Source organism: Panthera pardus, unplaced genomic scaffold (genome assembly GCF_024362965.1).
Source record: "Panthera pardus isolate Hobbes unplaced genomic scaffold, ASM2436296v1 HiC_scaffold_2, whole genome shotgun sequence".
Lineage (NCBI taxonomy): Eukaryota > Metazoa > Chordata > Mammalia > Carnivora > Felidae > Panthera > Panthera pardus.
Genome location: NW_026526765.1, coordinates 86,104,000 through 86,125,343, shown reverse-complemented (window position 1 = coordinate 86,125,343; position 21,344 = coordinate 86,104,000). Strand labels below are relative to the sequence as shown.

General features: G+C 37.7%; 1 protein-coding gene across 3 annotated transcripts in view; it reads left to right on the top strand.

Annotated features, from left to right (window-relative positions):
- The window catches only part of ADGRV1 (adhesion G protein-coupled receptor V1), a 590,892-nt gene that overhangs the window by 5,735 nt on the left and 563,813 nt on the right, over positions 1-21,344 (top strand). For 2 of the 3 annotated variants that reach the window (XM_053907199.1, XM_053907201.1), the window contains 2 exons: positions 7,957-8,055; positions 8,451-8,513. The gene's annotated coding sequence lies outside the window, so the exon portion shown is untranslated. Of the gene's footprint in view, positions 1-7,956; positions 8,056-8,366; positions 8,514-21,344 lie in introns of all 3 variants that reach the window. The other variant, XM_053907200.1, reaches the window with a different exon arrangement.

Below are 21,344 nucleotides of genomic sequence, written 5' to 3'. Positions count from 1 at the left end.
CAAGAGGGAGGTTGCCTTGAATCAGAAAGAATGTCAACTTCATCCAACTGATTTGGATTAAATACATTTGGTTTAAAAATATTTTTGCAAAGGATCTAAATTTAGGAGGTTGTGCAATTTTGATTTTAAAGATATTTTTCATTGGTTTCTTCTTGCATACTTTGATTAGTGAGTCTGTCCTTAGGGTCTCTTTTCCCACCATTAATTCTGAATAAGCCAGATTTATCACCTTAACAATTGTTGGATCTAAATAAAGTTTTCCTTTTCCCTCTTCACCATGTTTTCATTTATTTACAGTTAAGATTGAGCTGTTCCCCACCCCACTTCCAACCCACCCCCGCCCTTTTTTTCCCAAGCTTTAATCCTATCTGGCTTCTAAATCCCTTCAGAATTATTTGAAGCAAAGGATGCCTGCTGACTTCAAAGAGTATTTCACACTTGGATTTACTTGGTGGGGTATATAGCAAGAGTAGTGAAACCTTTCTTCCTTTCTATGCAGAATAGTGTGTTTGGCAATAGTATATGCTAATCAGTGAGCAGTCTGCTAAGAAGAAATGCACTGAAACATTTTTTATTTGTTGTTTTGAAAAGGACCTATTTTCCTTTGCAGTACTTTTCAATTATAAATCTAATCTGTTATTTTGAAGGAGAATCAATGTGTATTAATAGAAACTCGATTAACTTTGCTTTCATTACCTTTTCCTTAAGGTCGTACTAGAGATTTGGTTATCTATAGCATAATATAATGTAAATGAATACTTGGCTTGTACGGATTTCACTCATTTCATTGAAAAATAAATATTTAAAATATTTTTTACTGTTTTTTAAATTTATTTTTGAGAGAGAGACAGAGGCAGTACGAATGAGGGAGGGGCAGAGGGAGAGAGGGAGACACGGAATCCAAAGAAAGCTCCAGGCTCTGTACTGACAGCTCAGCTGTCTGTGCTGTGAGCACAGAGCCCAACACAGGCTCGAACTCGTGAACCACGAGATCATTCATGACGTGAGCTGAAGTCAGACACTTAACAACTGAGCAACCCAGTCACCCTGAAAAATAAATATTTTAGTACACCAGGCCTCAAAAGAAAATTCCTGGGTGTTTTTTTTTTTTTTTTTTTGGCATTGTGAAAAACAATTTTTATAGGCTTTATAATTAATGGGGATGCAAAAGAAGGCATTAGCTTGAGAAAGAATGATTCTTTGTGTAAAAATATTGTGGTTACTCATAAGGCAAAATCCATAAAACCATTACCTAAACTAGTCTCCTAAAATAGATATGCCAGCCCTTCTACTTTATTTGGTCTTAGCAACTGGATGGAATAGAGTTTGGAAGTGAATGTGATGTGAATAAACAAAAAGCTTTATAGTAAATTATTTTTTCTTCCTGACTTATCCTACCTTCCATGAACTATATTCACCTTTCTCTTAATGTCTGCCCTTTATCCATTAAAATTCTGGTTTCATTAGAACTGGATGTAGGGCCTGCTGATCCTGGTTGGTTGTGTGTAATGAGAGCACCCAAATGCATTGCTAAGGGATTGGAAAACTTCATCAAGGAAATTATGATAAGAATGGTAACATCTACTTCTTTCAATATTTCTGAAGTCGAGGCAGTCTGTAAAACTGACATTTCAATAGCCATACCAACTATTGTCAAAATGTGGTCTGCCACACTTTTTGTCAAAGTGTGGTCTTGTCAGTTCCTGAGACTCCTTCAAGTCCTCAAGGTCAAAAGTATTTTTGTAATAATTCTAAAAAGTTGTTTGCCTTGCTCACTGTGTCATTATTTGCACTCATAGTGAAACTTTAGCATAAATGAAGGCAGTAGCACCAAACTATATTAGTAGTCATGTATTGCCCAATGCTGCAAACGCATTTAAAAAAAAAAGTTTTCTTGAGAACATTCCTTGATTATTAAATCTCAACCCTTGACTACATTTTTTAAAATTATCCTTTCTGATGAAATGCAAAATATGCATAAATCTCTTTTACTTCATATTAAAATCCAATGGTCGTCTGGAGGAAAAGCTCTTATGCTCTTGTTTAATTCTGGAGCTGAACAACCCATTTTTATCATAGGGCACAACTTTTAATAGAAAGAATGATTAGCAGAAAAACTGTGGTCAATAAGAATTAGATATATGGTAGCCATTTTCTTGAAAATGAACAGAGTAAGTCAGTTACTTCAAGGAAAACAAGACAGAATTTGCTATCATTGATAAAACTCAAGTTTTATCTCAAGCAAAAATTAGATTTTAGAAAACTTTATTGTCTCTATAGGCTTCCCAAAGCTGAAAGAATGTGTGATAAAATTTATGGTGATAATAAGGTGGTTTTTCAAATACCATCAAATGAAATGTGTCAACGCTTGGAAAATCTGCATAATTCAGAGAACCATATTTTCCAAATGTACAATGTTATAAAATCATGCACAGATAAAAGATCCATTTGAAGTGTGAGTCCAAAGGATATTAACGTGACTAAGTGAAAAATGTTCGATATGCTTCAGATGCCACATTGCAATTAACTTTTAAGAAACTATCATTTACTGAGTCTTGGTATAGTATCAAGAGTGAATATCCACAATTATCTGAAAACCCAATGAAAATCCTTCTCCCTGTCTTAATGTAATATTTATAAGGGTCTGGATATTCTTTATATACTTCAACCAAAACAATATATAGAAACAGATTGAATGTAAAGGAAATATAAGAATCCACCTGTCATTACAGTTAATAAATGCCTTTAGCAAAGTTGCAGGATACAACATCAACACATAAAAATCTCTGGTATTTCTATACACTAGCAATGAACAACCTGAAAAGAAAATTTAGAAAATAATTCCATTTACAATAGCACCAAAAAAGAATAATTAAGAATATATTTAACCAAGAATATGTAAGCCTTGCTCACAGAAAACTATAAAACAATACTGAAAGAAATAAAAGAATATTAATAAATGGAAAGACATCCTGTGTTCATGGATTAGAAGACTTAATATTGTTAAGATGGCAATATTGCCCAAAGCAATCTATAGTTTCAATGCAATCTCTATGAAGATCCTAACAGACTTGGAACAGAAATGGAAAAGCTGATCCAGAATACATAACAAAAGGCAAAGGATTCCAACTACTCAAAACAAACTTGAAAAAGCCCCATGTTGGGCTCCATGAGCATGGAGCTGGCTTGGGATTCTCTCTCTCTCTCCCTCTCTCTCTGCCCCTCCCCCACTCATTCCCTCTCTCTCTCTCTCTCGCTCTCGCTCTCGCTCTCGCTCTCTCTCTCTCAATAAATAAGTAAATAAAAACTTTTTAAAAATCTTGAAAAGGAGAGGCAAAGTTGAAGAGTTCACACTTTCAACGTTTACTACAAAACTACACTAATCAAAACAGTTTGGTACTGGCATGAGGAAAGACCTATGTCAATGGAAGAAAAATGAGAGCTCAGAAATAAATTTATAGATAGGTTGATTTTTGACAAAAGTGCCAAGACCATTCTATAGAGAAAGAATGTCTTCAACAAATGGTGATGGGACAACTCGATATCCATACACAAAAGAATGAAGTTGGACCTGACACCACGTACAAAAAAATAACTGAACATGGATCAAAGACCTACATACAAGAGCTAAAACTATAAAAACCTTTTTAAAAAGACATAGGAATAAACCTTCATGATCTGCAATTTGACATGATTTCTAAAGATATGACACAAAAACACAATCAACAAAAGAAAAGAATACATTGGACTTAGTTAAAACTAAAACTTTTGGGCATCAAGGACACTATCACGAGAGCGAAAAGACACCCTGCAGAATAGGAGAAAATATTTGTAGATCACACATCTGGTCTAGTATACAGGATATATGAAGCACTCATAACTCAACAACAAAAGGACAAACACTCAATGAAAAAATAGGCCAAGGACTTGAACAGATAGATATTCCTCCAAAGAAAGTATACGAATGGCCAACAAGCATAAGATGCTCGACAGGATTAGTCACTAGAGAAATACAAAACTTCGGTGAGATGCCACTTCACACCAAACAAAATGTGGTGTACACAGACACTCCAAACAGGATGTCGTGTATACGTAAAATCAAATATTACTCAGCCACAAAAAGAAATGAAGTACTGCTATGTGCTCCAACATGGATGGACCTTGAAAACATTACGCTAAGTGAAAGAAGCCAGACATAAAAGGCCACATGCTGTATGATTCCATTTATATGTGATATCCAGAATAGGCAAATCCACAGAGACAGAAAGCAGATTAGTTGTTGCCAAGGGCTTGGGGAAGGGAGGAATAGGAAGTGACTACTTAATGGCTACAGGTTTTCCTATTGGAGTGTTGAAAATGTTCTGGTAGTCATGAGAGTTGCATAACACTGTGAACATATTAAACGCCACTGAATTGTATACTTTCAAATGGTACAGATGGTAAGTTTTATGTTATATGTATGTTACCACGATTACAAAACAAATACAGCTGTAATAAGTAATCAAAGAAATTTGGAAAATGGTAAATGATGGCACTGATGTCACTAAATATTTTTGTTTTGGGAAATACAGTTTTCATAAAAATATATTATTGGGGCGCCTGGGTGGCTCAGTCGGTTGAGCGTCCGACGTCAGCTCAGGTCATGATCTCACAGTCAGTGAGTTCGAGCCCCGCATCGGGCTCTGTGCTGACAGCTCAGAGCCTGGAGCCTGCTTCAGATTCTGTGTCTTCCTCTCTCTCTGCCCCTGCCCTGTTCATGCTCTGTCTCTCTCTGTCTCAAAATAAATAAATAAATAAATAAATAAATAAATAAATAAATAAAATTAAAAAAAATTAAAAAAATATATATATTATTGATGTTAGCTTGAAATGAGTTTACTTTTAATTGAATGAATGCGTACATATTTTGAATCATTCTTAGATTTAATACTGTAAATATTGATAGCTATTACAACTATAATCCAAAGCTTGAGTCCTCAGTTTTTAAGAGACCAAAGGAGTCCTGACTTTAAAAAATCTGAGAACCCCTTGGGAATGCAAGCTTGTGCAGCCACCCTGGAAAACAATATGGAGGTTCCTGAAAAAACTAAAAATAGAACTACCATACGACCCAGCAATTGCACTACTAGGCATTTATCCACGGAATACAGGTGTGCTGTTTCAAAGGGACACATGCACCCCCATGTTTATAGCAGCACTATCAACAATAGCCAAAGTATGGAAAGAGCCCAAATGTCCATCGATGGATGAATGGATAAAGAAAATGTGATATATATATATTTATATATATATAAATATATATATATATATACACACATACACACAACGGAGTATTACTCAGCAATCAAAAAGAATGAAATCTTGCCATTTGCAACTATGTGCATGGAACTGGAGGGTATTATGCTAAGTGAAATTAGTCAGAGAAAGACAAAAATCATATGACTTCACTCATATGAAGACTTTAAGAGACAAAACAGATGAACATAAGGGAAGGGAAACAAAAATAATATAAAAATAGGGAGGGGGACAAAACAGAAGAGACTCATAAATATGGAGAACAAACAGGGTTAATGAAGGGGTTGTGGGAGGGGGGATGGGCTAAATGGGTAAGGGGCATTAAGGAATCTACTCCTGAAATCATTGTTGCACTATATGTTAACTAATGTGGATGTAAATTTTAAAAAATAAAAAAAAAGACCAAAAAAATCAGTTCAGCGATATTATATAGAATAAAAATTTTTAAATATGAAGAAAAAAATCTGAGAACCCCTAAGCAGTGCTATATGATAAAGCCTCAAAGTTATTTAAGCCAAGTTACAGTGTGAATTCTAAGGTCCAAAGATTTTCTAATATAAGTCCATTGTGAACCTAAGTGTTACAGATTAAAGCAGAACTCGAAAAAAATATCCTTCTAATCATATTACCACAATGTAAGGTAGAAGGTTGGAAACTAGCTTATTAGTGGGAGACATGGTTTGAACGGAGGAGTGGGGAAGTCAAAGAAAGACAGGTATTTGGGGGGTTGAGAAAGGTGAGCGGTAGGTGAAGAGGATCTTAAGGGAAATTCATGATTCAGTACATTAATTCAATGACGAATGTATAATAATTTTAAACAAGATTTTTCCTATTGTCTAGTTTTCTTTGCTAATACCTAATTTACACTTACAAAATCATTTATTATGCGCCAGGTATTATTCTAAGAGATTTATTATGTGTATGACACTATTATTTTAATTTGTAATATACTATTTTGAGGAATATTTTGAGAATAAGTTACAGATATCTTCACCCCAAATACCTCAGCATATGTCTCCAAAGAACAAAGACATACTTGTACAAAAACACAATATAACCATCACCCAAGTGTAATGCTGATAAAATCTTATTCTCACATATTCAGTTTATATTTAAATAGCCAAGATTGCCCTGATTGTGTTCTTTATCTGGTTTCCTTTTTGTACTTATTTACTTATTTTATTTTATTTTTCATGTTTTTTTTTTAATGTTTATTTTGAGAGAGAGAGAGAATACAAGCAGGGGAGAAGCAGACAGAGTCCCAAGCAGGCTCTGCATTGAATGAGCCACCCAGGAGCCCCTATTTATTTATTTTAAAATGAGACCTGGAATTTAATTAAAGTTTCTGGGTTGAATTAGTTGTCATGCCTCTTTAGTTTTTGGTGGTTTTTTGGGTTTTTTTGTTTTTTCCCCAGAAAGTTCCTACGCTCCCCTCTTCCATCTCAGTTTTTGGCCTTATGTGACTGATATTTTTGAAAAATCTAGACTTCAGTCACTTTGCATAGTGCACCTTAATTTGAATTTGTTTGATTATTTCCTCATGATTACATTCAGGGTAAATGTTTTTGGGCAAGAATCCTACATTGGTGATGTTGGGTACTTCTCAGTGCATCGGATCAAAAGGCACCCTTGTCTGTTTGCTTCATTATTGATGACCAGGCAACTAAGTACTTAAAGTATTTAATTAAAATTTTTTTAAGTTTATTTATTTTGATAGAGAGAACACACACACGGGAAGGGCAGAGAGAAATCCCACACTGTCATGGTGCAAACCTGATGTGGTTCTCAAACTCACGAAACCATGAGATCATGACCTGAGCCCAAACCGAGAGCTGCTCTTTTAATGTATTTAATTTTAAAACAGTGAGGCTGTAAGGCCACCTGGGTGGCTCAGTCAGTTAAGCATCTGACTTTGGCCATAGGTCAAGATCTCACCATTCCTGAGTTTGAGCCCCCAGTTGGTCTCTGTGTTGACAGCTCAGAGCCTGGAGCCTGTTTCCGATTCTGTGTCTCCCTCTCTCTCTCTCTCTCTGCCCCTCTCCCACTCACACTCTGTGTCTCTCAAAAATAAATAAACATTAAAAATTTCTTAAGAAACAATAACCTAGGTTGTGGCTATTGTTGTTACTTTTTACAGATTTCAATATTTTGTACATAAGGACACTGAGACATTAAGTGTCTTGTCTAAGGTCACTTAGCAATAGTAGAACAGAGTTCTGAACTCAGTGGTTCCAAAATCTGCAAGATTAACCATTTACTACATTGTAAAGAGACTGATAACCAACTTAAAGACTCTTTTTAAAAATTTTTTTAAATGTTTCTTATTTATTTTTTGAGAGAGAGAAAGAGACAGAGAGCAAGCAGGGGAGAGACAGAGAGAGAGGGAGTCACAGAATCCAAAGCAGGCTCCAGGCTGCAAGCTGTCAGCACAAGAGCCTGATGCGGGGCTGGAACTCATGCATGGATCTTGAGATCATGACCTGAGCTGAAGTAGGATGCTTCACACTGAACCACCCAGGCACCCCAGCAACTTAAAGATTCTTGATTCATTACCTACCTTCAGGGTATATAAGGCTAGGAGATTGGTCTCGAGGCCTGTAGTGAGAATTTTTTTGGAGAGAGCTGTCCTTGTGCTTTGCCTTCTACCTCTCCCACCTCTAGGCAAAAGTGGTGGAGAAACAGAGAATCACTTGGAGAGCTTGACTTGGAGTTTGAGGAATAGAGGAGCTGGTACCCGACTCATCCTGAAAAAGTCAAAAGGTGAGTTTGACCCTGCCCTACAGTTAGAGTAATGACTGTGGAAAGATGTGGTATTCTGAGGGTCAGTTGAAAATGTATCAGACGGGTCTTAATTGTCTAAAGAGACCACAACCAAGAGACCTATCTGGAGGGAGGAAGCAACCCTGGCTGACTACCAGAAAATAGAGACTGGAAGGTTTAACTACCAGTGGTATACCCAGGGAAACATAGCCCGTGTCAGGTATCCCCATAGATGAGAGTCTCTAAAGAATTCATTCAGAAAAGAGCCTTTTTTTAACCTCTATCTCCTTGTCTGCTTCTCAACCCTGAAGGAACCATTAAAGAGCATAATGAAAAGTAGAGGAGTTGGAAGGAGTAGAGAAAATGAGTGACCGTGTCCTCCTTCTTCACTGTAGGCATTATAAACTGGATCGGGCTCAAGCCAAAAAAGAACTGACTCACAAAACTTAAATGGGAGGGTAAGCTTTGCTTTGTACTATCTGACAATGAGACTATTTTTTAATACTGTAACTGAAAATGAATGTGAAACATGGGGCCCACCCAAAATCTCATCCTGGGCACAAAAAAGAATTGTGAACAACGCAGGTTTAATGAGTCAGTGATAAGATAGAACAGAATTGTGTTAATTCAGTAAACTGGCTTCTTAGATATTGAGCCCCTTTCCAGTATTTCCTCCTCAGGTTAATCTTATGTGGAACACTGGAAAAGAACTGCTTTCTTACTCACTACCAGAGTGTCTCTGACCTTTGACTCTGATTTAGGAGACATTGTTCAATGGTTATTGTCCTATGAAATCGTGCAGAATTGTATTATGTTCCTTTGTGTGAACTGCAAACAGAACCTTTCCAACTGTTGGGTGGAGTAGATTATCACTGACAACATGAAATTTTTTCAGTAATGCCACTCAGATTCTGCCCCTCCCATGGGAGCCAACTGCAATTTGTTTGGATAATATATATATTTAAAGAAAATTTTTAATGTTTATTTATTACTGAGAAACAGAGTGAGACAGAGTATGAGCATGGGAGGGGCAGAGAGAGGGGGAGACACAGACTCTGAAGCAGGCTCCAGGCTCTGAGCTGTCAGCACTGAGCCCGATGTGGGGCCAGAATTCACAAACTGTGAGATCACGACCTGAGCAGAAGTTGGACCCTTAACCAACTGAGCCACCCAGGTGCCCCACAATTTGGTTGGATATTGATTCTGCTCTGGCTGCTGCGCTCTGGCGTAGAGTGCCTGTCCATTTCTTCATCCCACTTGGAGTGCTGTATATTTCAGTTAGGGATGATATGGGCATCCCTCAGTGGCCTAATTCTTTTTCTCTTTCAACTCAGTCCCATTCTGTGTCTCTTCTTGCCTCCCTCTCTCCTGCTCTTCCTTCTACACTGGTCCCAAGGTGAACTAGCTTCTAATTTTTTTTGACTTACCTTCTCTTTCTAGCACTTTCTCTTTAGATCCTGCAGGAAATACAGTGTTTCTGATTGTAGATAGGATGATCATCCATAGGTAGGATTTGCCTCTGGCTTCTAGTTTCATTAGTATCAAGCTTCACTCAGTTCTAGTCCATCAGCCCTAGACCTCCCTCTCCGATCTCCAAGGAAGGATGCCTGACATTTAGCTTGGGATATAGGGATATAGAAGCAGAGTTGGCTGGGGAAGAAAATCCCCCTCCTATCATCATCTCAAATAAGGAAGGGTTTCCCTTGAAGTGCCTCCTGACTGGCTGAGAATAGGCCCCAACACACTGACGAGTGAGAAATCTTGGTATATCTAACTTTAAAAAATGTCTTCATTGAGAGGAGAAAAGGGACATTAATTGACTCATGTGTTTATGGATTCATTCCACATGAGGTGGCTAAAAATATTAAATAACTTAAAATTATATAAATCACAAAAAACAATAAAATTAAATAAGTGTCTTTTATTCTACTGAGTGATGATGATGAAGAGAACAGGCTATTTGAAATTATGAGGAAAATTATGTATTAGGTTGAATCACACGAAACTGCTGTTATTCAACCATTTTGCCCATGTTTGACCATTTTAACATAAGAAAATATCAATTTCGTGTGGTTCAGCCTAATATTAATGTTTTAAAGACATCTTTGATAGCATTTCTCTGCTGTAAATGCTTTTCCATTTGAATGATAATGTATGTTAGTCCCAGTTCTTCTTTTATATTATTTTCAATTACTTTACACTACCAGTAGAGTGCATTGGGTGCCTGGTGATATCAAAGAAAATTTTTATAATAAAATGTATGCATAGATGCATCTGGTTATGATTTGCTTTTCCTTTTCTCCAATTGCATAATTCGAGTTGATGCTGCATAATTCTTTTTTCCTTTTATTCCATTCCATATGGTGGCAGAACAAGTACCAAAAGATGAATACTTTCAGTACCTTTCATATCAAAGCTGCAGCTTTCACATTCTGTTCTATTGATACTGCATTTTGGCAGCGGATAAAGGAACACAGTTAAAGTCTCTGCTCATAATTGGTTTTATTTGGGAAAGATTTTCTTTGAACTAGTGACCACCCGTGATTTTATAATTATCAGAAATTAACCAGCTCAGCATTTCTTGTAGGAAATACTCACAATGCACTTCCTTGCTTTTTTGAAGAAAAAAAAAGAAAAGCATAAAGAAAAGAAAAACTAAAAAGTATTAGAGAACTCCATTTTGTTTGGGAGTATTCCTTGTGGGATTGCTCTAATGGAATGCTAAAGCTGTATTTGTCTGCATGGTACTCTTTCAAGCACGGTCTTAAAAACCTTTTTACTTTCTCAGAACCCTACAAAGAAAAAAACTCAAAAAGGAGTTTGCTTTTCTGAAAAGTGAGACAATTCCAGTATAAGTTTTCTGATATGACCTGACTTATGTATAAGCTACAGACAGAGTGTTAAAGCTTTCTGCAGAGTGCTCTTTTTTCTTCTTTTTAGCTACTTTCTTGAGACTTAAACCACATAGCATACAATTCACTCATTTAAAATGTGCCATTCAGCTTTTTATGTATAAGAAAATAAAATTTTAAAAATTGTGGTAAAATAAGTAGAACATAAAATTTGCCATTTTAACCATTTTAAGTGTACAATTCAGTAGCCCTTATTACATTCACAGTGGTGTATAACCATCGCCATTATCTACTTCCAAAATTTTTTCATCACCTTAGGCAGAAACTACAGATAGTACTCTTACATGTCTTTCAGTATGATTTGAAATTGCCATGGTTGCATTAAATTGTTTAAGAAAGCTTATTGGACATTGGAAAGGTAGAAAATCTGAACTTAAGTCTAAAGCTGATGGCAGAGATGTCTGCATTAAGTGGACCAAGCACCCCTACATATATAAAGTTTGCAAGGCCCTGCATGATGCCCAAACATACCATCAGTCAAACCTCTCTTCCCACTGGGCTTGATTTTCTCACCCATGTGGGAAATAGACAGTGGGAGCTTTGTTTGCAGTGGCTTTGTTTGCTTGCAGCCATTGGTAAAATAAACATTACCTCAGATTGCACAAGTCCTTGGTAGAGTTTGGGGGTCCTGGGAGAGCAGATCCTATAACCCCACACAGATGACTTCATCATGTTATCTGGTGTTGACTCAACCCATTGAGGATAATTGCATTGCAGTGCAGTTCCCAGTAGGACTGGTTTAGATCATGGGATGTTAAATGAAAGACTCCTCTGCTCTGGGAAGAGATCTGAAGGAGAAACACTGAAGAGAAGCTTGCCTTCTCTCATTTTAGGTTGGCCTGATTTGTCACTGAAGCTTTAATGACACTTCAGGAACTCATCGGACAGATCTATACTTATGAAAAGTTCTCACAGTTTCATCTTTGGATAGGATCAGTGAGCTCTGCACTGAATTTAGTACAGTGATAACTGAAAATACACCCAGTGAGTGCTTGGATTGAGAAAGCAGGCTCATTTTGTGACCCAAACCACCAGAAACTAAACTTATGTAATTAATCAAACTGTCTTTGAAGAAATCTCAGTATTTTCATTTATTTACAATTTTTTTCAATGTTTATTTATTTTTGAGAGAGAGAGAGAGAGCGCGCGCGTGGGTGGGGGGAGGGGCATAGAGAGAGGGAGACAGAATCTGAAGCAGGCTCCAGGCTCTCTGCTCTTGGTTCTAGGCTCTAGTCTCTAGGCTCTAGGCTCTAGGCTCTAGGCTCTAGGCTCTCGGCTCTGAGCTGTCAGCACAGAGCCCCACACAGGGCTTGAACTCACAAACCCTGAGATTATGACCTGAGCCGAAGAGGATGCTTAACCGAATGAGCCATCCAGGCACCCTGAAATCTCGGTATTTTTAAGTAGAAAAAGTCAATTTTAGAATATTATATTTGATGAATGGAGAAAGTATTAGTCAATGGACATTATTAAATAGAAAGATTTAATAGAATAACATGCTTATCCTGGTTCTTATTAATTATGCTTCAAGGTGGGATATATATAAGTGGAATTTAAAGAATCTTAAATCAAAGATTTAAAGATTTTATATCAAAAGCATTACATCTCTCTTCTCTGCCCTCCTCCCTGACACCTCTCAGGGAATTAGCTATTTGAATTTAGCATTTGGTAAGTTTACCACAGCCCACAGAATGTTTTTGGAAGCTTTAAATTCTTCTTTCACTGTACTGTCAGACATGTAAATACAAGCTTATTACAAGATAATTATGCAAGTAGTGGAAACCTTACAATCTATCCTCATGTGCAGACAGAAATCATAATCTTGGCCTAACTAGAACTCAATGTTAGGAATGAAGGATTTGTTTGCCTCGCCTGCTCCCAAACCTCAAGTAATAAATCTCAAAAGCTTTAATATTGATTCAACAAAATGAATGGCTGAGTCATTTCAGAAGGACTCTGACAAGTGGACAAATGCTGCCATGGTGACATTTTGATATGCAGTGTGGTTACGGCGCTTTGCTGGTTTCCTCCCCCTGCCATTAAAACAAAATGACCAACCATGGGAAGTACCACACACAGCGGGCCTATCCCAGAGGCAACTAAGGAAAGAAAGATTTAATTAGCTGCTCTTAAAGGATTAAAGATTCCATATGCATTCATAGCTGACTTATGGAGAAATTCTTTTTAAAATAGAAAAACTGTCTGACAAATATTTCTTGTTAAGAAATACAAACTATTACTAATCTAAAAAAGTCTCAGGTCACATTTTTGGTGAATGTTTTATAAACAGATTTCTTGAGAAAGAAATATTTTTAACTTCGGAAGTTAAGAATTAAAATATTTCCCACTGGACATAAAATTGTACTAAATATATTCTTTGCTAAATAATGTAATAAAATATTGCATATGGCCATAATAAAAATAAGATACAATATCTGTAATAAAATACTATTATTGCATATGTTTATAATTTATAAAGAGATGGGACTATTTGTTACAAAGCAATATGTACACTTGGCTATTACTTGATCTTAATATTCATTTGATGGAGCTATTAACAATACATATGTATGGGTTTCCTTACTAGTATAAAAGAGATCTAGTTATGTTAAAGACAGATACAACCACATTATAGCATGAAGAGAAATGGCTTAAAAATTTTAATGGGAGGGGCGCCTGGGTGGTTCAGTCAGTTAAGCATCTGAGTTCAGCTCAGGTGATGATCTCACAGTCGGTGAATTCGCCCCCCGCGTTGGGCTCTGTGCTGACAGCTCAGAGCTTGGAGCCTGCTTCAGATTCTGTGTCTCCCTCTCTCTCTGCCCCTCCCCTGCTCATGCTCTGTCTCTCTCTGTCTCAAAAATAAATAAAAACATTTTAAAAAATTAAAAAAAATTTTAATGGGAAAAAACTTTAAAATATATAATTATAAATTTATAAATTAATTTATATATAATTACCACTGTGGTGTTGTTGTTATTGGAATGGTTAACTTGGAAGAAAAACCTTCTCAACTGTACTATAATACAGCTAAAAGGAAATAATTTTTTTTATCTTATTTCAATGTTTTTCAGGCAGTTATTAAAATCTTACTATGTACCAGAATTTACTATGTCATTCAATCTGTGCACAATTCTATTTAGTAGGTATCATAAGAATTTCCATTTTATAGACAAGGAAACTGAAGTATGAAAGAGTAATAAATTTATCTAAGTTTGCTCAATTTACCTACACTGTAGTATCTCTTTGCATCATCTGGGCCCAATCATAGGAAAATGCTTTCATTTCTGGTCTTCTATGGCTTTAGAAATAGAAAATGTGCTACTGATTTTACAAAATCTCAGATATGTTTTGTAAATAGACTTCTTCAGGGAAAACATTTTTAATTTAGGAAGATAAAGATTCAAAAGATTTACAATAGAACATAAAAATTATACTTAATTCATCCTTTGCTTTTTACTTATTAATTTTAGAAAAATTAAATATTGAGATTATAGAGTATTTTTTAAGTTCTTATTTATTATTTTGAGAGAGACAGAGACAGTGCAAGGGGGGAGGGAATCCCAAGCAGACTCCACACTGTCAGTTCAGGGTCCAATGTGGGGCTTGAACTCATGAAACCATGAGATCATGACCTGAGCAGAAACCAAGAGTCAGTTGCTTAACTGACTGAGCCATTCAGGCACCCCAAGATTATAGAGATTTCTAAAAGGGAGACATAACTAAGTACAAAAAATTAACATTTTTATTTAAAATATTAATTTCAGGGGCGCCTGGGTGGCTCAGTTGGTTAAGCGTCCAACTTCAGCTTAGGTCATGATCTCGAGGTTCTCGAGTTCGAGCCCCATGTCGGGCTCTGTGCTGACAGCTCAGAGCCTGGAGCCTGCTTCGGATCCTGGGTCTCACTCTCTCTCTGCCCCTCCCTCACTCATGCTTTGTCTGTGTCTCTCAAAAATAAAAAATAAAAATGTTAAAAAAATAAAATATTAATTTCACACACAAATAACAAATGATACAAAGGTTTTCATGTTGTTATTGGGTTTTGTTTTGTTGTCATCATATATCTGGTTTAAAATCCTAAAATGTCACCTCAGCTTCTCTTGTCTGTGAGAGTCTGGCTTGACCCCTACCTTGTCAAAACCACAGTCTTAAGTTAAGGAGGAAGTACTCTTTTTACACTTCATGTATGTAAGGACTGAGAAGCCTCTGACACAGAAGTTAGAGATTTCAAAACGGTCATGACACATTATAACAAATTGTTCACCTATAGATAACTCATAAGTAGTCTAGAAAAGGTCCAGGAAAATCAAAGGCTTTGGCAAGACAGTAAAATATGGAGACCAGGACTCCCGTGAGCTGTTCAGCCTGTTCCAGTTGGCTTATTGTATAGTTTTTTGGACCCCAGTGGTCAGTGGCCCCAACTTGCCAAACCAGAATCAACCAGGGCTTGACACGCTCCTCTTTCCTTCCGAGGATGTGAAATCACCTCCTGCTGGAGCTGTGTGCCAGTCCTTTTTGTGTGTGAGCCCATTCTCCTTTGTCCTGGCTCCTCCCTCAAACAACTGTAAACATGTCCGTTTTCCTGGGGCTTTAGTATCAGTGTTCAAACTGCAGAAGTTGGATGCTGGAAGTCTTGCATTGATAGGAAGATGTGAAAAATGCCTCTCAGGTCAGGAGCCATGGGATTAAAACCTTCCAGTTCTTCTAGGCTTCCAATGTTAAGCTCTTTTCTGATATAAAATTTTTGTCATCTAGAAGGACTTCTCACTTTTCCAAGCCTCCCCCAGCTTTTCAACCCTATCATAAAGTCTGTTTTTTTCATGGGGTCCTCATTGGTGGGAACAACTCCAGAGGCGTTCCACGAGTTGCACAACTCCTGCAGCCCTGGAAAGAATGGCTCCAACATGTAAGGATCCCAAACCTGAAAGAAACAAGTCTCTTTCCACTAACTGCCCAAAAACTGCGTTTTTCTGACTTTGATTTTAGACCCATAGTCAGGCTTTCATCCTTCTTGGAACAAAAGTGTATTTTGAAGATTATCAATGGAAATCATATAGAAAAAAAAGTTCTGTGATCAAATAAAACAGCGAGTTAAACAAATTTAAACTGGTTTATTTATGATAATACTCAAGTCTTTTACTATTTTATCGGGCTTAGTGATTTTCCAAGGAAACATCCCACATTTATGGTTTAATTGCTAAGAGTTTTGCCCTTTACAAAGGTTGGCAAAATGAAACCCACAGTACATACTTTCAAAATGCCTATCTAACTAGTTGACTGGGGGGTTTAATTCAGTGTGGTTCAAACATGAGCTTAAAACATGGACATGAAAATATTATTGTCTCCAGTCTCTTCCCCATCTGTTCCAAGTCAAGTAAGTAATTCTTTTCCACTGTCTTGGGGGTGATTCCACAACTTCAATGTATGGCAATCTCAAATCATATCCAAAGCTTTCTCCTGCTCATTACCTGAAATGGGGTGGAGGCATGGTTAGTTGTTGACGTGTGCAGCGTGCACATGCGTGTGTGTGTGTGTGTGTGTGTGTGTGTGTGTGTGTGTGTGGTGATTCTAATTTTAGAATACCTCTCTTACCTCCTCCATTTCAAGGTTTAACTCTTCTGGGTCTCACTGTTTGTTTAGTGGTTAGGAATTGGCTGTCTTTCAGGGCTTAACTCATCTAATACTGAGAGTTGAGAGGGAGAATAGAAGGACAATTATCTCTTTGACTGCTTATGGGCACAGTGCCCTTTTTTATGGTTGTAACTGATCTCTGGATAATGCAGATGAGCTATCCCCTGTGTGCCTGGGATGCTAACTTTCTCAATGGCACATGAGTAAGTTCAGTGCATTCTGTGAGCCCTCCCCTTTGCATGATTCCTTGAAGTGGGTTCTTCCTTAACCACCTTTTTCAGCTACTACCTGGAAGTACACTACTTCTTGCTTCTGGAATTGTCTCACTGCTATTCTCTAAGGCTATTCTCTAAGGTCAAGCATTAGCAATATTATGCTAGACTGCAGCTTTTATGGTATCACAATCTGTAGGAGATCTATACATTCTCATACAAAGGTGAGAGTGAGTCTGCTAACCTGCACTCTTTCTCTCTTGCCTAGCATCTTTCTTTCCCAGTTCTCCTTCCTCTTAGTGGTAGGGTCAGGGCAGACCAAGGAACCTATTGACCTGAACCAGTAGTCAACAGCAGGATAAGTTACCAGGCCTCCCTCTCCAGAGAGGAGCAGAGAGAAAAGCCAGACCCTCCCTTGTCTCTGTCTCTGATTTTTCTTTCCCTCTGGGGTGAGGATGGAGGTAGGTGATTGTGCTATATTGTAATTTTACCTCTCAAAAAGCCCTGGTGGCAGAATCTGGTGTCGGTGTTTAGCAGCTTTCTGTAGAAGTCAGGTACTGGGGCTCCTGGGTGGCTCCGGTTGTGTCCGACTCTTGGTTTCAGCTCAGGTCATGATCTTGAAGTTTGTGAGACTGAGCCCCATGTTGGGCTCTGGGCTGACAGCACAGAATCTGCTTAGGATTCTCTCTCCCTCTCTCTCTGTCTCTCTCTCTGCTCCTCCCCTGCTCATGTTCACTCTCTCTCTCTCTCTCTCTCTCTCTCTCTGTCTCAAAATAAATAAATAAACCAAAAAAAAAAAAAAAAGTCAGGTACTTATCTCTTTGGTCCTGGCTTGCACTAACTCACCACTTCTAGGAGAGATGGCCCAATCAGTACGTTGATTTATAAAATTGTAAGATGTTCACAGCAAGTAAGCCAGAAGCCACAGTTAGTACATATGTTGATAATAGTTGTTAGCTGCTTCTTTTTGTTTCTTTTTTTCTTTTCTTTCCTTTTTGTTGTTGTTTTCAAAGACGGTGAGAATGAGAAACTCTAGGCAAGACTGTTAAGGGTAAGGATTTTGGATTAGAGCATGCAAGAGCTTTAGCCAGAATCTTAATATACAGATGTTGTGAATTTCAGATTAAAATATTGATCATAAGCTAGGCAGAGAAAAAAGAAACAGCACATTATAAAAATGAGGACTTAGGACGTGGAACATTCCAGATTTCTTGCAAAGAATCAGGGCTAGAATACATACAACATGTCCTTGTGGAATAGGACAGCAAATTCAGCTAAGAAAGTTCCTGCATTTTGTCCATGTTCATATTCTGTGTGGCTAATAATGCTTCTGGTTAAATAGGCATTTATTTCAAATATGCACTGTAATGAGGAGGGTTATGGCAGAATCTGAAAAAGAGGAAAAACAAGGTCTGTCAGCTCAGAGGCTGTGCGCCTTTATGTATTAGCAAGCAAGAGATCAGTTAAATGAAAATCAGTTTGTAGTAGTGTTCAAATAGGTAGTAACACTAAAGGGTAGCCCTGTGTGAGACACTGTTCACAAGGAATCACTCAGACTTTCTGAGGCTTTTTATTTCCAAAAGGCCCAAGAATGTTTTTTTTTTTTTCTGACCTAGAAATAGAATAACAGCTTCAAGTATGCTCAGTTATTAAATGGATACTCGAATTCCCTTGTGGCAGGAATTATTCTCTTTGGCTCATTGTTTTAAATTTTCTTTAAAAGCCTATTTATTTATCTTGAGAGAGAGGAAGAGTGTGAGTCAGGGAGAGGAGAGGAGAGGAGAGGAGAGGAGAGGAGAGGAGACGAGAGGAGAGGAGACGAGAGAGAGAGAGAGACAAAATCCCAAGCAGGCCCTGTGCTGTCATCACCGTCACTCACAAATTTTAATTCTGGGTCTGACAGTGGGGCTTCCTCCTCACTTACCTGTCTAGTCACATCATTCATCCAACAAATGTTTAATGAGCTATGACTATGTACCCAGGATCTTTGAGAACTTGGATTTAAGCTCTGTTTTTCCATTATGGAGTGCTAAGATAATAAACACTACCTGTTATTGAGAACTTTGCTACATGTTGGTGTGCAAGGGAGGATAGATGGGGCACTAGTAGCCTAGGCAGGTCTGATGGGACTGTGGAGAGAAAAAGGGGCCCAAGTCTGGCAAACTCTTGACAAGTCTTAATTTGTTCCCTGTCTGAGATCTGGAGCCCAAACAGAAGAAGCCTCTGGCAGACAGATTTGGGCACTCTTGAGATAACATTTTACGTCTACTTCTTTGGAATTTAGCAAACTGGAGACTGCCTAAACTTGGTTTTGTTCCTTTGATAAAATTCCCTTATGTGTGCCTAAACTTAGATATCTGAACTCAGAATGTCAAATATGAGAAATAGCTTTTTCAAGGAACTGCAAAGATCTTTGGAGATTTGTAAGGCTTACTGAGTATGCAGGGCTAACTAACTTGAAGAAGGAAGAACTGTGTGACATCAGTTCTTTCCTTACAGAGTTTAAGGAAACTAATTACTTTTTACTCCGTGAAATTTAGTTACTGAAAATTGATTTGATGGAGATTACTACAGGGAAAAATACACTCCATCAGTTCTGCATTGAAGCAGAATTAGGAATTAGGCCACCTTTGTCTTCAGAACTTTCAACACCTCAGCAACACCTGCCACCTCCCACATCCACATGCCCAGGAATCTACTTCCTTTCTGTTTTCCTTAACAAAGTATGACTTGAAGCACAAAATCTCTCAATGCTGTAAATGATGGAAGATGTTTCCATCTGATTCAGTTGTATTTGTATTTTAATATAGGATTAGTCTTTTTTTTTTTTTTACATTAAATTGTGAAGTACAGGGACGTAGGCTTTGGCAATATTTTTTTTTTATTTAAAAAATTTTTTTAGTGTTTATTATTTGAGAGAGAGAGAGAGAGAGAGAGAGAGAGAGCATGAGCATGGGAGGGGCAGAGAGAGATGGAGACACAGAATCCAAAACGGGCTCCAGGCCCTGAACTGTCAGCACAGAGCCCAACACGGAGCTCGAACCCACAAACTGCGAGATCATGATCTGAGCCAAAGTCAGACGCTTAACCAACCACCCAGGCACCCCAGGCTTTGGCAATCATTTTTATATGACAGCCTTCCAGGTTCTTCGCAGAACCCTATTCTATTGTATAGTCCTGCCTGCCCTCCCTTCTTCTCTTCCAGATGTATTGAATTTCTACTACTATGTTCTAGAGCCTATTCTAGCTACTAGGAATAGAGTAGTGAATGAGAGAGACATAGAACCCCTCATGGAGCTTTTGTTCTTGTGGGTGGACAAAAACACCTAAATAAGCAAATAAGCTATTTATTAGGGTAAATAATATAAAGAAAATAAAACAAGGTAATGGGTAAGAGCGCCTGTGGAAGTTGTCAGGGCAGATGCCTCTGAGGAAGGGATTGTCGAGCTACCCCTCAAATGAAGGATATGACAGAGATGGCAGCGATATGAAGATCTCCATCAACATGTACCAGGCAGAGGGGAAAGTTGTGCCTAAGTTCTGAAGCAGGAGTGATTTTGATGTGTTTGAGCCACAGAAAGAAGGTCAGTATTATAGGAGTACAGCGAAAAGAGGGAGAATGGTATAAGATGAGGCTAGAGAGGAAAGTGGGGGCAGAATCATGTGGGCCTTTTAGTCCCTGTGAGGAGTTTGGATTGAAGTATGTTGAGCATCCGTTGAAAACTTTCAGCATTTGATAGCATCTACACCACCTTGTCACATACTTGTGCTAAAAATACCACTTCTTCTGTTTCCTGGAGTTTTATTTTTCAAGGCGACGATCATCAGCTCTCTGGAGAAACGTTCACCATTCTGTATAATCTCTTCCTCTTGGAACATCTCTAGCACTTTCTGGGATGCTCATTTTTTGCCTGGCATCTTCTCCTATTTGGGTTCATTAAACTTTCACCCTAGAGAGTGCAAGTTCAGTGAACTTAGGGTTGTGTTTTAGGGATCATTGTTTTTCCCACAGTGTCTTCCAGTGTCTTCTGCTTCCTAAACACTCAGTAATAATTGTTAATGAATTACTTAGTTCCCTGAGGTAGCTTTGAGAAAGAGAGTGGGTGTAAATTTTCATTTCAATCCATCACAATGCCTAAGGTGGTATCCTACGCAGAGTGAAAATGCATGTTGAATAAGTCCAGTCGTGGAGAATGTGTTTAATCATGGGACTGGGTGAAACAATGATTAAGCCAGAGTAGTTTGATAGACACTGACTTTATCAGGGTCTTAATAAACTAAAGTAACATTTAGTCACAAATAAAGCTTTTAAGCACATGACTAAAATGATAAAACTGTGGGTTGAATACAGAATATTGAATAATCTACAAGCTGTAAATTCATGGGGCATATTAATAGTGAACACACGTTTAAAACAATGTTAAGAGAACATTTTTCTAATATTACATTTTTCTGTTTCACATTATCACTGCATGGATAATTGATTCACTGTTTTGACTATAAATTGTCTCCATGTTTCAGTTTCCTTACCGTAGGT